General features: G+C 36.4%; 1 protein-coding gene across 1 annotated transcript in view; it reads left to right on the forward strand.

The window, feature by feature from the left end:
* The window catches only part of CNTN5 (contactin 5), a 1,310,719-nt gene that overhangs the window by 301,658 nt on the left and 992,294 nt on the right, over positions 1–16,767 (forward strand). The window contains exon 2 of the mRNA XM_026505289.3: positions 15,414–15,550. The gene's annotated coding sequence lies outside the window, so the exon portion shown is untranslated. The remainder of the gene's footprint in view (positions 1–15,413; positions 15,551–16,767) is intronic.

The following is a 16,767-nucleotide window of genomic DNA, read 5'->3' on the forward strand; positions in this document are numbered from 1 at the left end:
CTTAACTATGATGTTCTAGGCACCTCAGTTGGTCTTCAATTTTGAAATTACACTCTTAAACAGAGTCACAAAACACCGTTTCATTTCAATGATGTGAAACAAATCCCTCTGTTTCAATTAAGAGCAACTGGAGGGAACAGTGATAACAGAAGTCCACCTCCAAGCAGCATATAACAAGACGATTAAGGGCTCTGGCAGTTAGCCAGACTGCCAGGCTGTTTTTCATGGCTGTTACTTTACTGACAGTACCTTCATGACATTTGTACCTTGACACCAGAAGTGCTAACAGCTGCAGTGCCAGTGGTAGAAAGACAGGAAAGACCTTTTTCAGCTTTAGTTGCTCTCACAGATTGTCAGCACCGTAAGAGAATAGAGTCTGTAAAAACTGACTCTGGCCTGCTACATCCTTTGTGAAGATTTTTGGTATGGTGTCTGAAAAGCAATTTTGTTCAATGACATTGGACTTAGGAAAGGTAAGAGTTTTTCAAGATAGAAGACACATGTGGTAAACGTGTGACAAATGGCAGTAACAAGATTGGTCTGGGAGTTCATGGTTTTGTGAAATGAAATATTTCAACAAAATTCTATGCTCAGGTATTTGCTATGGACAACCCTTTTGACCCCAAACTGAGAAAGCCAAAAAAGACTAAAGGACAAAAATTCTAGTTACCTTGAACTTGGATGGTATTCTTAACTAATAGTGACAGTTGCAACACCATGACTCCTAAGTGTCTGCTACTAATGGCAATTTTGGGCTGTCAGGAAATGAAAAAGGTCAGAAGACAAGTGCATGTATGTGAAAAAGGAATTCAAATGATAAAAAGTGAGATGTGGTCTAAGAAAAGTTTATTTTTGGACCCGTGACAGTCTGTCTTGGTGTTTGCAGGGTTATTCTTGGCACATCAGGGTGTCACTAACATTTGGACACACTCTTGAGAATCAAGGCCCCAAAAGGCATATGCTACTGTTTACTATCAGGGTGCCACTATGCATTGATAGTTCTTTTTCATAAATTAAGTTTCTTTCCTATCATTTTAGTGTTGCTACCATTTTGGTCTGAAAAATCTGAATAATTATTTAGCTAACCATAATTAAATTTCCATAATTGGAAGAGCATTTAGGAGATATACAACAATTAACTTTCTATAAAATAATTTCCTATAAATGTATTGATACTAATAGCATATGGGAAGTGTATGTGGATATAGTATATGAGAAGTTTTTGTTAAAAGACTTTATTTCTAATTTAATGATAACAGAGCTGTCTTTGTACTTCTCTGAAAACTCCATATTTCAAAAGCTGAATATAGATCTTTGTCTTATTTATACTTCAAATATTCCATATACCCAATGAAAAATTCTTTAAATAGTATAAAAATCCTCAAGTATGAGAGATATTTGAGAGTAATCTATTAATAACTTTAAATAAATAAAATAAAGGAAACAGGAAAGGGAGAGAAAAAAATTATAATTAGGCATAATCCAATCACTGTGCCTATTAAATTCTGTTTTCTTCATGAACATTCTGATGTCCTGAGGAGGTAACAGAACTATGTGATTTTGTGTAGCTGTTGAGTGACTAGAATTCAGTATGTCCACTCTGAATTCCAGGGTTCTTTCTAATATAATATTCCTGAACATGCTCAGAAAGCTAAAACATCAGAGTATTTTTCTTTTGACACTTCTTTGTGATTCATGTCAAAACAGAAACTTCAACTTGTGTTGAGAAAATATAAATACATTGATTAGATATGATAGAATTGTATCATAGTAATTTTAAAAATGTTTGAGAATTAAGTATATTCTTTTTTATTTTTGTTTTTGTTTGTTTGTTTGTTTGCAATTAACTCTCAATTGAGCAATCTGAGTGAAAGAAACCTTGGGAAAAAAGAGCTATGCATCATCCAGAATGTCCACAGGGAAGTCTGCACAATTTTTCCATTTCATTGCTAATGAGTCATTTTCACCTGACTCCTGCTCCCACCACTTCCCACCTTGAAGAGCCAGCTGTCATTTTCCACAGCTGAATGAGTTTGGTACCAGACAGGTGGCACCATGGTGGGGAAGAAATTGTGTCAGTGGGATGTAGTTAATCTGGAATTAGGATGATCCACCTGGTATCATTAAAAATTTTATCATAAATGGTTCAATACAATATAAACAACACTTAAAAGTTAAGGTTTTCAATATCCTTGAAAAGACAAGAATATTTAACATTAATTGAATATTTGAGCAGTCTTCTACACAGTACTAGGCTAATGAAGTCCATTTAGAAATGACAAAAGTTAATATCCTATTTATAGGAAAAGTGGATTGGACTGTGCTATTCTGGATATTTACTTACTCTGTAACCTCCTGTGTGCTGTAGGATCTCTGGAAAAAAAAAAAAGTGTCTTGACACCAGTGAAACCAGGTTGAAGCTTAAATGGTTTAATATATTTGGAAATAAGACAAAAGTTAAAGGAGGATGTGAGGTTAAGAAAGTGTGATACTTAGTATTATGTATCAACTTAACTGGGCCACAGGGTGTCCAGACATTTGGTCATTCTAGGTGTGTCTGTGAGGGTGTTTCTGGATGCAATTAACACTGAATCCATAGGCTGAGTAAATTGAGTGCCTTACCTAATGTGAGTGGACATTATCCAATCAATTGGGTGCCTGAATAGAACAGAAAGGCTAACTTTCTAGTGAATAAGAGGGAATTCCTCTTGCCTTCAAGTTCGAACATCAGTTTTTTCCTCTTTTCAGACTTGAACTGAAACATGGGCTCTTCTTGGGTTTGAGACCAAGGCTTGCCAACCTTCAAACTGTAGCTATAACAGTTGACTCTCCTGGTTCTCAGGCCTTCAGAATTAGACTGGGACTATACCCCAACTCTTCTGCATCTCTAGGTTGCTGACACCAATGTTGGGACTTATCAGTCTCCATAATTACATTTCCCATTAGCCCAATTTCTGGTAGTATATTTATATAAATATAAATATATCCTTATTAGTTCTGATTCTCTGGAGAACACTAATAGAGAGATGATATATATATTAAATATATATATTTAAGATGGAGGAGACACATGTATTTAAATAGTGTTAAGAATAATTGCATTGGGTCTCTGAGTAGTAAGGTATGTGATCAGACTAGTGAATTCCATGTCTACTTGTCCACTGATGTACCTCCTTTGTTGTTAAGTGTAGCCATTGGTCCTATGCAATGTTATACAAGGTCTGTGTCATGGCTCGAACATTTGGTAAACTTCTTTGAGAGTGGTGCTGCTGAGGACCTGAGGGCAAGAAAAAGAAACCCATACCTAAAATATATGTTGATTCTAGTGAGAGAGAATCCCTTCCCCTTCCAAGTTGCAAGGATACCAACATATTTAACTTGCTCAAAAGCAGCTGATTAAAGTCCTCATGGAATAAGGCCAAATTGGTGGCAGTGGGTGAGCTTAGCATAGTTTGTACATTCTATAGTGCTAGTAGTTGGATCAGCTTTATTGAGTGAGCCCTCATGTTGTTGGAGCCATGCTTAACCTCTGTCTTTGACAAGGTTGCCACTCTGTTCATTAGTTCGCATGCTAATAGGGACTGGCTGATAATAGGGACTGGCTTTAGTTAGTTGGCCAAGACATTCTGTGTATTTGTTTGTGTGCTTGTTTGTAATGTTTGTATTTGCTTTGTAATATCTTTTTCTAGTGGATGGTAGAGTACCCAACGCATATATGGTACACATAACTTAACACAATACTACAGACTGGGTGGCTTAAACAACAGAAGTATATTTTCACAATTTTGGAGGCTAGAAGGTCAACGTCAAGGTATTGCTAGGTTTGATTTCTTCTAAGGCACTTTCTTGGCTTGCAGATGACCACCTATTCTCTGTGCCTTCACATGGTTATCACTCTGTCTATGAATGTTCCTGGTTAAAATTTCCTCTTCTTTATAAAAATATTTATTTATTTATTTGAGGGAGTTAGAGAGTGTGTGAGCAGGGGAAGGGGCAGAGGGAGAGGGAAAGAATCTTGAGCAGACTCCCTGCTGAGCTTGGAGCCCAACTTGGGGCTCAATCTCAAGACCTTGAGATCATGACCTGAGCTGAAACAGAGTCATATGCTCCACTGACTGAGTCACCTAGGTGCCCCATCAAATTCTTATAAGGACACCATTTATGTTGGATTAGGGCCTACCTGAAGATCTCATTTTAATTACTTAAGACCTTATCTCCAAATATGGTTACATTCTGAGGTACTGGGTTTTTTTAAGATTTTATTTATTTATTTAACAGAGAGACAGCCAGCGAGAGAGGGAACACAGGCAGGGGGAGTGGGAGAGGAAGAAGCAGGCTCCCAGCAGAGGAGCCTGATGTGGGGCTCCATCCCAGAATGCCCGGATCACGCCCTGAGCCGAAGGCAGACACTTAATGACTGAGCCATCCAGGCGCCCCTGGGGATTAGGACTTTGACATGAGTTTTGGATGGGCACAATTCAGCCCATAACACCAATTTTCTAATCTTTTTCCTTCTGGCCCCTGAACAATGAATCAAGCCATTTGCCACTGTCCACTGCTTTTTTATGTATTCTTACCTTAGGCTATTTCTCTTTCAATGGAAACTGGATGACCAGGTTCACTATCTCCCGAAAGAATTCCCCCTCCCCCAAATCCCACCCCTCACCCAGGATATATTTCAGAATCAGCTTATCATAATATGTGCTCATTTTCAGGATGCACACACACACTTAAGGATGCCTCATTCCTGAATAGGGATTTTAATATGAATTGAAGTTCTTCAGGTAGACAAGTCAGTCCTAGATACTGTCTTGGAGTTAATATGCTGCCAATATGAATTGAAGTTCTTCAGGTAGACAAGTCAGTCCTAGATACTGTCTTGGAGTTAATATGTTGCCAATAAACAGTAAATATCAATTAAGTTCTAGCTTCCATTTTTTTTAAATGTTAAATTCATGTATTTGTTTTTCTAATCATTGACACATTGGAAATGAAAAATTAAAAGTGGATTCTATTAAAGGCACTCATCCTACAAAAAGTCCTAAAGGATAAACTAAAAGAAACGATACATGTTATATGCATTGGTGAGAATTTGAAATAGCAGAATTTAGGAATGTAGAAGAGAAGAAAATGTCAAGTGATTTTTTAAAACAATTTTAGGCTGTTTATAAGGGCTTTTATTTTCCCTTTGTGCAAACCCAAAATCCATGCATGTTAAAATGACAAAAAATCAGCATTCTCACATAAGATAAATTCATGGTGACCAAAGGTAAGTGAAGCAGGACTGTGAATAATGAGACAACTCACCTCCTTTTGGGTTAAGTCATCTAGGAATTGTGGGTGAGGTTTGATCTACTTTAAAAGAAATGGAGAAAAAAGATAGGTAGGCAAAGGTCATAACCTTTTACAAGGTAGAACTTGAGATACAGCAATGAGCATATGTAAAACTGAGTTTAGAAAGAACTTTCTTGTCTATTATTTCTTGAAACTTTTATTATAATCCTTCGAGTAGACAGAGAATCTGACATCATTATTTCCATTCTAAGGCATTAGCTCAGAAATGCTAAATGATTTTCTCAAAATCCAAGAGTGGCAGAAGCCTAAGGAAATCTGACTGATGACAAATATAAAGTCTCTTCACTACAACACACTGTCTTAAAAGACAGGCATGAGCTTACTGAGAATATACGAGTGACACGTTTTGCTTCTGAGAAGCAAATTGGAAGAGGGAATTTAAAAACAATAAGAACCATAACACTGCCATTCATTATAATTTCTTATTTTGCTATATTAATTCATAATTAAAGGGGGAAATAATAGTGATATTTATTAAATTATTTCATTTAATTTTTTCATAAATTCCATGAAATAGGAAACAAAAATGATGTGCCATGTCTCCACTAAGACGTAGTGGCAAGAATGGGGACACAGAATTCTGACTCCCAAATAATTCTTCCTAATGAAAGCCCAAACTGAAAGAAACATAACTCTTTACATCCTTAAGCAAGGTTTTGCTGTTTACTCAGGTAACTAACACTCTGCCATAATTTACAAACTTGAGGAGGAAAAAATCAGTTTACTTTCTTCTTTTTTTAATTCTGTGCTCTAAGGAATAGAGTAGAAATGTATAATTGTCACATGTTAAGAAAAGAAGGAAGGGAGAAAGAAGGGAAAAAAAGAAAGGAATTAAGAGGAAGGAATGAAGGAGAAAGGTAGAGATAAAAGAAGTGAAAAGGAAACAAATGTGTAATCCTTCTGTTCATAATTTCTCACAAAAATAGACAACATTTTTACTTGTTAAAAGCACAATGATAGGGCTTTGAAGTGAATTTAGAATATATTATCTGTTTCCTCACATAGTGTTGTGCATGAAGTGTGAAATTTAAAAACAATTAATTTACTGTGACAAAAAAAAGTGATTTCGTGTGCTACAGGGATATTTAGAACTTGGACTTGACAAAATGCAAGGCAGGATTAGAGAGAATCCCTGCTTAACTGATGTGAAATTACTGATATTCCACCATGTGAATTTCAATGTCAATCTCTTGTGGTTCCAACTAATATAAATAAGAACCATAAAGATCCATAATTTTTGGTCATGAAGACTACAAGCAACTGAAATACTTTTTCTAAAGTTTTTATTTAAATTCCAGCTGGTTAACACACAGTGGAATATTAGTTTTAGGTGTAGAATTTAGTGATTCAACACTTCCATACAACACTCTGTTAATACTAGTACCCTCCTTAACCCATCACCTATTTTAACCCATTCCCCACCTACCTCCTCCCACTAACCTTCAATTTGTTCTCTATAGTTAAGAGTCTGTACCCTGGTTTGCCCCCCCCCCCCTTTTTAAAGATTTTATTTATTTGTCAGAGAGAGAGCACACACAAGCAGGGGGAGCAGCGGGCAGACGGAGAAGCAGGCTCCCCACTGCACAAGGAGCCCGATGCGGGGCTCAATCCCAGGACCCTGGGACCTGAGCCGAAGGTAGATATTTAACTGACTGAGCCACCCAGGCATCCCTCTTTTTTTTTTTTTTCATATGTTCATCTGTTTTGTTTCTTAAATTCCACATATGAGTGAAATCATACTATATTCGTCTTTCTCTGATTGACTTACTTCTCTTAGCATACTGCTCCCTAGTTCCATCCATGTCATGGCAAATGGCAAGATTTCATTCTTTTGTTATGGCTGAATAATATACTGTTGTATATATAGACCACCCCTTCTTTATCCATTCCTCAGTCCATGGACATTTTATAATGCTGCTATAAACATCAGGGTATATGTATCCCTTAGAAAAACAGTATTTTTGTATCCTTTGGGTAAATACCTAGTAGTGCAATTGCTGGATCATAGGGTAGTGTTTTTGACTTTTTAAGGAACCTTCATATTGTTTTCCAGAGTGGCTGCACCAGTTTGCATTCCCACCAACAGTGCACGAGGGTTCCTTTTTCTTTTTATTCTTGCCAACACTTGTTATTTCTTATGTTTTTGATTTTAGCTATTCTGACAGGTATGAGGTGGTATCTTATTGTGGTTTTGATTTGTATTTCCCTGAGATGAGTGATGTTGAGTATCTATCTTATTATGTGTCTGTATGTCTTCTTTGGAGATATATCTGTTCATGTTTTCTGCTCATTTTTTAACTGGATTATTTGTTTTTTAGGTATTAAATTTTATAAGTTTTTAAATATTTTGCATACAAACCCTCTATCAGATCCGTCATTTACAAATATCTTCTCCATTGGATAGCCTTTTAGTTTTGCTTATTTTTTTCCTTCACCGTGCAGAAGCTTTTTATCTTGATGAAGTCCCAATCATTTATTTTTTGCTTTTATTTCCCCTGCCTCAGGAGACATATCTAGTAAGAAATTTCTATGGCCAATGTCAAAGAGGTTACTGCTTGTGTTCTCTTCTAGGATTTTCATGGTTTCCTGTCTCACATTTATGTCTTTCATCCATTATTTTTGTGTATGGTGTAAGGAAGTGATCCAGTTTCATTCTTTTGCATGTTGCTGTCCAGTTTTCCCAACACCACTTGTTGAAGAGACTGTCTTTTTTCCATTGGATATTCTTTTCTGCTTTGTCAAAGATTAATTGAACATATAGTTAAGGGTTTATTTCTGGGTTTTCTATTTTGTTCTATTGATCTATGTGCTATGTTTGTGCAGTACCATACTGTCTTGATCACTATAGCTTTGTAATATACCTTGAAGTCCAGAATTGTGATGCCTCCAGCTTTACTTTTTTTTTTTTTTTTTTCAAGGTAGCTTTGGGTATTCAGGGTCTTTTGTGGTTCCATACAAATTTTAGGCTTTATTTACCCAGCTCTGTGAAAAATGCTAGTGATGTTTTGATAGGCATTGCATAAAATATGTAAATTGCTTTGGGTAGTATAAACATTTTAACAATATTTGTTCTTCCAATCCATGAGCATGTAATGTCTTTCCATTTCTTTGTGTCATCTTTATTTATTTTTTATTTTTATTTTTTTTTCTTTGTGTCATCTTTAATTTCTTTCATCAGTCTTTTATAGTTTGCAGAGTACAGATCTTTTACCTCTTTGGTTAGTTTTATTCCTAGGTATCTTATGGTTTTTGGTGTGATTGTAAATGGGAATGAATCTTTGATTTCTCTTTGTGCTCCTGCATTATTGGTGTATGGAAATGCCGCAGATTTCTGTACATTGATTTACATCTTGCAACTTTACTGAACCCATTTTCAAGTCTAGCAATTCTTTGGTGGAGTCTTTTGGGTTTTCTGGATGGAGCATAATGTCATCTGCAAATAGTGAAAGTTTGACTTCTTCTTTGCCAATTTGGAGGCCTTCTATTTCTTTTTGTTGTCTGATTGTTGAGGCTAGGACTTCTAGTACTATGTTAAATAACGGTTGTTAGAATGGACATCCCTGTATTCTTTCTGACTAGAGAGGAAGTTTTTTTTCCATTAAAAATGATATTACCTGTGGGTTTTTCATATATGACCTTTATGATACTGAGGTATGTTCCCTCTATCCCTACTTTGTTGAGGTTTTTTATCATGAAGGGATGTTGTACTTTGTGAAATGTTTTTTCTTCATCTGTTGAGAGGATCATATAGCTCTATCCTATTTTTATTAATGTGGTGTATCATGTTGATTGATTTGCAAATATGGAACTACCCTTGTAGCCCAGGAATAAATCCCACTTGATTGTGGTGAATGATTCTTTTAATGTACCTTTGGATTCAATTTGTTAGTATTTTGTTGAAAATTTTTGTATTCGTGCTCATCAGGGATATTGACCTGTAGTTCTCTTTTTTAGTGGAGTCTTTCGTTTTAGAATCACAGTAATGCTGACCTCATAGGATGAGTTTGGAAATGTTCCTTCCGTTTCTATTTTTTAGAATAATTTGAGAATAGGTATTAACTCTTTATTTTTTTTTAAAGATTTTATTTATTTATTCGACAGAGATAGAGACAGCCAGCGAGAGAGGGAACACAAGCAGGGGGAGCGGGAGAGGAAGAAGCAGGCTCATAGCGGAGGAGCCTGATGTGGGGCTCGATCCCATAACGCTGGGATCACACCCTGAGCCGAAGGCAGACGCTTAACCGCTGTGCCACCCAGGCGCCCCAGTATTAACTCTTTAAAAATTTTGTAGAACTCACCTGGGAAGTCATTTGGCCCTGGACTTTTCTTTTTTGGGAGATTTTTTATTACCGATTCAATTTCTTTCCTGGTTATCAGTCTGTTCAAGTTTTCTATATCTTCCAGTTTCAATTTTAGTAGATTATGTATGTCTAGGAATTTATCCATTTCTCCCAGGTTGTCCAATTTGTTAGCATATAGTTTTTCATAATATTCTCTTATAATCCTTTGTATTTCTGTATTGCTATTTCTGCTCTCTCATTTGTGATTTTATTTATTTGGGTACTTTCTCTTTTCTTTTTGATAACTCTGGCTAGGGGTTTATCAGTTTAATTAATTTTTTTCAAAGAATCAGCTCCTGGTTTCATTGATATGTTCCACTATTTTTGTTTTGTTTTGCTTTGTCTTTGAGTTTTTATATCATTTATTTCTGCTCCAATCTTTATTATTTTTTTCTTCTTCTGGCTTCAGGCTTCATTTGTTGCTCTTTCTCTAGCTCCTTTAGATGTAAGGTTGGGTTGTTCATTTGAGATTGTTCTTGATTCCTGTAGTAGGCCTGTATTGCTATATGTGTCCCCCTTGTGACCATTTTTGCTGCATCCCCCAATTTTTTTACCATTTTGTTTTCATTTTCATTTGTTTCCATATATTTTTTCATTCTTCTTTAATTTCCTGGTTGACCCATTCATTCTTTAGTAGGATTTTCTTTAACCACCATGTATTTGTGGTCTTTCCAATGTTTTTTTCTCGTGATTGACTTCAAGTTTCATAGCATTGTGGTCAGAAAAGATGCATGATATCATCTCAGTCTTTTTGTACTTGCTGAGACCTGATTTGTGACCCAGCATGTGCTCTATTCTGAAGAATGTCTTAATTGCACTTGAAAAGAATGTGTATTCTGCTGCTTTAGCACAGAATGTTCTGAATATATCTGTTAAGTCTATATGGTCCAGTGTGTCATTCAAAACTATTGTTTCCTTGTTAATTTTCACTTTAGGTATTCTGTCTATTCATGTGAGTGGCGTGTTAAAGTCCCCTACTATTATTGTACTATTATCAATTAGTTCCTTTATGTTTGTTGTTGTTTTATATATTTGGATGCTTCCAAGTTGGGGGCATAAATATTTATACTTGTTACTTCTTGTTGGATACTCCCCTTTATTATGATCTAGTGTCCTTCTTCCTCTCTCGTTACCGTCTTAATTTTAAAATCTAGTTTGTGTGATACAAGCACTGCTACTCTGGCAATTTTGACTCCCATTCGTATGATAAATGTTTATCCATCAACTCACTTTCAATCTGCAGTTGTCTTTCAGTCTAAAATGAATCTCAGAAAGCAGCATGTAAATGGGTCTTTAAAAATTTTTTTTTTTTATTCCATGCTGACACCTGGTGTCTTCTGATTGGAACATTTAATCCATTTACATTCAGAGTAATTATCGATAAATATGTATTGAGTGCCATTTAGTTACTTGTTTTGTCATTGTTTCTGGAGATTTTCCTTGTTCCTTTCTACTTTCTCACTTTGATATTTCCTTCCCACTCAATGAGTCCTCTTTAATATTTCTTGTAGGGTTGGTTTAGTGGTCATGAACTCCTTTAGTTTTTGTTCTTCTAGGAAACTCTTTACATCTCCTTTTATTCTGAATGACAGCCTTGCTGGATAGAGTATTCTTGTCTATAGATTTTTTCCATTCAGCACATTAAATACATCATTCTGCTGTCTTCTAGCTTTCCTGGTTTCTGTGGAGACATCTACTGCTAACCTTGTGGGTATTCCCTTGTAAGTTAGGGACTTCCTTTGTGTTGCTGCTTTTAGATATTTTTCTTTATCACTATATCTTGCAAGTTTAACTATAAGATGTCTTGGCATTGACCGCTTTTGTTCATTTTGATGGGAGTTCTCTGTGCCTCCTGGATCTGGATGTCTGTTTCCTTCCCCAGATTAGGGAGTTTTCAGTGATTATTTCCTCAAATAAAACTTCCCTCTTTTTCTCTCTTCATCTTCTGGGAGACCTATGATACAAATGTTATTACATTTGCTGGAGTCACTGAGTTCCCTAAGTCTACTCTCATGAACATCATTATTTCTCTCTTTTGTTCAGCTTCATTATTTTTCATAAGTCTATCTTCTATATCACTTATTCATTCTTCTGTTTCTTCCACCCTTGTGGTTATTACATTCTATCGGTTTGGAATCTCAGATATTGCAATTTTCATCTCAGCTTGATTTTTTTTTAGCTCTTTTCTCCCTGTGATAAGGGTGTTCCTAATGTCTTCCATGCTCTTCTCAAGCTCAGCATGTATCTTTATGATTTCTGCTTTAAATTCTGCATCAGGCATATTATTTATATGTGTTTCAATTAGATCTCTGGCCATGACCATTTCTTGTTCTTTCTTTTGGAATGAATTACTCCATCTTGGCATTTTGTCTAGTTCTCTGTCTTCTCTGTGTTAGAAAATCCTGTTATGTTTCCTACACCTGTGAGCAATGTCTTTATGAAGAAGAGGTCATCTTTTGTTTAAGGTCTGGCACATAGGAAAGGGTCTCCAGTGTGTGCCGTGTCCACCTGGATGCTGTGTGTTAGCTGTTCTAGAACTCAGGTCAGTCATCTGCAGCAGCTGGACGATGTTTGGAACTTGGCCAGAACATGGTGAATTTTAACTATCTGTGCTCTGGTCTGCTGGTTAAATGAGACCTGATGCTATTTCCATTAGAACTGAAGCTTTGCATACTGACTGTATGTTCAGTAGACCTGGTGCATGTGGGGGTTCGTGCTGGTCTTCTGGGGAAGGGGCCTGCTGCACTGGTCCTTAGGCACACCTGCCCGTGAAAAGCAGTACTGGTGGAACACAAGGGGATAGAACCTAGTATAAGCAAGTTAGGCAGCCAGTGTTGGCACTGTGTTGTTTACTGAAGTTGGTTTATGCTGAGGCGTGAAGGAGGGAAATGTCACCAGTCAGCTTCTTTGTCCCGAGATAGTAGAGTTCATTCTGGCTGTTCTCAGGGAGGCTTCCCAGGGGAAATAATTGCCCCTCATGTGTCCTAGCATTTCTCAGATTGCTCTTTTTACACTGTCTGTCTCCAGGTTGCTTACCTGCCTGGAGTAGTGAAGTACACTTTGGGCCGTATCCCAGCCAAGTCTGCTGACTTTTAAAACTCCGAACTTTAGGGACTCAGTGTGGTGGGAACTGCACTGGTCTTCTGGAGGAGGGCCTTGCTTCACTGGGACTGATGCAGGTTTGACCCAGAAGGGCAGTTACATCAGACTGCAGGGGCATGGGATTTGGAGCAAAGTAGGTTAAATAGTCAGTGTCCAAGTTAGCCGCCCCCAGCAGGTATCTCTGCACCTATGCTACAGGGCGGGGGACTGAAGTGGTGCCCATCAGCTCCTTTGTCCCCAGAGAGGCAATGTCACCTCTCACAGATGTACTCCAAGAAGAGGGAACAATACCCCTGCTGCATACCCCCCCACTGTGTGCCGTGGGCAATCCTCAGACTATATCTTCTGTCCTGAAGTGACTTGCCTGCCTTCTCTCCAGGAGTAGGAGAGCACCCTCAGGGCATCCCAGCCAAGCCCATGGACCTTTAAAACTCCAGTCTTGGGGTGCCTGGGTGGCTCATTCAGTTGAACATCTGCCTTCAACTCAGGTCATGATCCCAGTGTTCTGGGATGGAGCCCCATGTCTGGCTCCCTGCTCAGAAGGGAGCCTGCTTCTCCCTTTCCCTCTGCCTGCCACTTCCCCTGCCTGTGCTTTTTCTCTCAAATAAATAAATAAAATCTTAAACAACCCCCCCCAAAAAACCCAAAACCAACCAAACAAACAAAAACCTCCAGTCTTTGAGCCCCACTGATTGCAAAATCTCACAAAAATCATTCCCTTTCATTTTCCCCAGCCAATGGCTTTGGTGAAGTATTCCCCTTGTGCATATCCTTGTGTACTCCTCTCTCTCCCTTTCCTTTCTCTGTGACCAGGGCTCTCTCTCCTCCAAAGTACCTATGATCCATTTCTTCCCCAAACCACATCTCTGTCCTTCCTTGATGTGGCTTTTTTCTCCCTCTGGTTGTGCAGTTTGTTCTGTCATTCCTCAGGTCAATTTCATGGGTATTCAGAATGATTTGATAGTTATTTAGCTGTGTTTGAGGGATGAGGCAAGCCTAGGGTTCTCTTTCTATGCCACTATCTAAGCTCTACCAACCTATTTCAGCTTTACTAAATTACAATTGACATGTGAAATTGTACATTGTGATGATTTGATGTACACATATATTGTGAAAGATTTCCTCCATCTAGTTAACACATCCATGTATTAATTATTTACTGTGAGAATATTTAAGCTTTACTATCTTAGAAAATTTCAATTATGGAACAGAGTGTTATCAACTGTAGTCACCATGTTTTACTTTAGATTCTGAGATTTTTTTTTTTTATCTTACAGTTAAAAGTGTATACCTTTTAACCAACCTCTCCTCATATCACCCATCCTCCAGCCCCTGGCAACAACTTTTTGACTTTGTTTCTATGAGTTTGACTCTTCTATTAACTTTGGATTCTGTTTGTTCCTTTAAGTGTAAAGTGTAAAGTTAGGTTGGTTATTTAAGATCTTCCATTTTTCTTAATGCAGTTTTTTTTTTTGCTATGCACGTTCCTCTTAGAAATTGCTTTTACTGCATCCCATAAATTTTAATATGTTGTATTTCCATTTTAATTTATCTTAAGATATTTTTTGACTTCTCATTTGATTTATTCTTTGGCCGATTTATTGTCCAGGAGCACGTTGCTTAATCTTCATGTATTTGTGAATTTTCCAATTTTCATCTTGTGTTTGATTTTTATTTTTATACCACTGTGGTCAGAAAAGATACTTGATATGATTTTAATACTCTTAAAGTTATTGACTAATGTTGTCTAACCTATTTCTACTCTTAAAAAAGTTCCACGGATTCATAAGAAGAATGTGTATTCTTCTGTTGTTGAAAGGAATGTTCTATAAACATGTTAAGACCATCTGATCTGGTGTGTAGTTTAAGTTCATTGCTTCCTTATTGATGTCCTGTGTGTATGATGTGTTAAATATTTTAAGCTATTGAAATCCATGAAAATTGGATTAAAGTGATATTCATCTCTGTTTATTATAAAATACAAGTTATAGAGAAAAATTAAATCTGGAAAAGCAATGACTAAGTAAATATCTAGTGTTTAAAGAGTTATACATAGATGAGAGAAATCATATGATAATTGTCTTTCTCTGCTTGACTTATTTCACTTAGCATTATCTCCTCCAGTGCCGTCCATGTTGCAGCAAATGTTGAGAACTCGTTCTTTCTGATAGCTGAGTAATATTCCATTGTATATATGGACCACAACTTCTTAATCCAGTCATCTGTTGAAGGGCATCTCGGTTCCTTCCACAATTTAGCTATTGTGGACAAAGAAAGGGGGGGTAATCAGAAGGGGGAATGAAGCATGAGAGACTATGGACTTTGAGAAACAAACTGAGGGCTTCAGAGGGGAAGGGGGTGGGGGAATGGGATAGACTGGTGATGGGTAGTAAGGAGGGCATGTATTGCATGGTGCACTGGGTGTTATACACAACTAATGAATCATCGAACTTTGCATCAGAAACCAAGGATGTACTGTATGGTGACTAACATAATATAATAAAAAAAATTAAAATATAAAAAATAAAGAGTTATACATATTTGTTGATATGGTTAACCAGTATAACAGTATACGATCATTTTCTGTATAACTAAATAGAGCCTGTTTCTTAACAGGTGACTGTCAAGAATTGTTATTTACTGCCATTCAAGATCTACTAGCATCATTTTGCATGACTACTGCAAAAGGACATCTTTAGAGAAATCAGTTCTCTTTTGAAGTTTATAACCTGGACCCTGTTTTCAGAAAGCAGGTACAGTTCATTTTTTTAAATTAAACTGCCTTTATAGTTTAAAGGAAGATTGATGGGAAAAACCTGTGTGTGTCATTTATGAAACTCCTTAACAACAGCTCAATATATTAAAGTCAATATTTTCTATACTCAAAAGAAGTAAGTGTTTTATCTTTAAATTGAAAAAAAAAAACCTTGATTGTGTCAGATAAACACACTCTACAAATATCCTGGAGATCATATTAGTGAAAAATAATAAAATATGTTTTTATTAAATTTATGGTTTTATATGAGCATGGCAAGAACATGAAGATTGTGTTAAATTGTTAGAAACGGTTAGAGAAACAGTCCTCTGATGTTCCGTCCTCTATTTCTTTCTCAACAAACATATAATATGGTAGTGGATGGATTTTGTTCCTTTTGATGACTTGAGTTTGAAGACAGTGCTTAACTTATACAAACAGGAAGTCATGGGCAGAATGAGTTTGAGTCATCCCCACCTTCTTAGGGACTCTTCTGAATGAAAGTGATTATTACAGTGTTTGCTCAGCAGGTCCACATTCTTATATACTTGTTCAGCAACCCAAATCATTAAATAGTAATTGCATCTATTTGCATCTAAGAGTCCTTTAAAACTAATACATTAAAATATTTTAGAATACATTATTAAATCCATGTTTAATATTTATGAGTAAGTGGACATCAATAGATCATCTCAAATTAAATCCAACATGTAGTGCTTAACTGTAATATTTTTGATGTATCTTTAGATAATCAGCCAAATAGTTCAATTTATTTTTATATAGAATTATTTATTTTTGTTTTCTAATCATTTATAAAATATTGACAATATCATACCTAATTTCAAGGTTTCCAAATATCTATCCTCTAATTTGGTAGGTTAATTCAAGTTAATTGATTCAAAATATTGGAAAGTATTTTACTCAGTCTGTTCTATGTTTTCAGTATCTTCAGTCTTAAAAATTGGAGTTAAAGAAAGAAAGTGACTAAATCTGAATCTAGAGGTAGTTCTGGAGGAGAAAGTAAGTGTCAGGAGTTTGGCCAGGACTTTCTACAAGTTAGGCCCAAATTCTGGAAGGTAACTGCAGAAAATTTTACATATAAAATGCTTTCTTTCATTCCATTAAATCATATCAGCTTGTCATTTTTACTGAAGGCCTTTATTGAAGGCTCATGCAATACCAGGTGTTCTTAAATTAATTTTGTGGAGAAAAGCA

Source organism: Ursus arctos, unplaced genomic scaffold, assembly GCF_023065955.2.
Source record: "Ursus arctos isolate Adak ecotype North America unplaced genomic scaffold, UrsArc2.0 scaffold_22, whole genome shotgun sequence".
NCBI classification, from domain to species: domain Eukaryota; kingdom Metazoa; phylum Chordata; class Mammalia; order Carnivora; family Ursidae; genus Ursus; species Ursus arctos.